We start from the raw sequence: 939 nt of genomic DNA on the forward strand, positions 1-939 counted from the left end.
CTTTCCCAGAAAGACCTTTATCTCAGCTGGCTTACAAAGTAAAAACTGAGCCTGACTCAGTCATAGTGCCTGTGTATGAGAATGTGAGCAGGAGGGAGGATGTGTGTTACTTTGTGTGTGTGTGTTGCAACAGCTCTGGGTGGAACAGTACAAGCGCTGACTCATGCAGTCTTGCTGATAAAGGATGAGCAAGCACTTTCCTTCCACTTCATTCCAAACCCACCCTTTGGATCTGCTGGGCAAAGCAACAACTTTCCCAGAAGAGCTCTTTATGGATATTAACATATGACTAAAATATTTTATATACTAAATTATGATTTTGCTGAAAAATTTTGAAATTCTGTTTTTCTACAAAAAAATTCTCAAAACATTCTATTTGATGAAAAATATGCAGGCAAAATGAAATTATAAAATTCCAAAAATTATGATAATCATTCTTTAACAATCTGACTAAAAATGACAAATTCAGATTTTGCTGAAAGATTTGTCAACATGCTCCAACGTGATGAGAAACATGCAGAAGAGATAACATTTTGAAAAATTATATTGTAAAATTTGACCAAAAAACGGCTAATTGAGATTTTACCCATATTCTTAAAAAAAGGTAACCCAAACATGACATGATAATAATACACTAATTTGCCCTTAAAATAATTAACTATGTTGATTTCTGTTGTTAAAATTCAGAAAAAATATACTTTTTTGGTACGCCAACTTTTAATCACAGAAAAATACTATACCAATAAGATCGTGAACTAATCTCCGAAAATAAAAGTTTCTCAAAAATGACTAAAAATACACGCATTTGCCTTAAAATACTTAGCTATGTCCATTTCTCTAGTTAAAATTCAGAAAAAATATACTTTTTTGGTACACCAACTTTTAATCACAGCAAAATACTATACCCATAATTTCCTGAACAAATCTCCGAAAATAAAA

Source organism: Cynoglossus semilaevis, chromosome 19 (genome assembly GCF_000523025.1).
Source record: "Cynoglossus semilaevis isolate Cse_v1.0 chromosome 19, Cse_v1.0, whole genome shotgun sequence".
Classification (NCBI taxonomy): Eukaryota; Metazoa; Chordata; class Actinopteri; order Pleuronectiformes; family Cynoglossidae; genus Cynoglossus; species Cynoglossus semilaevis.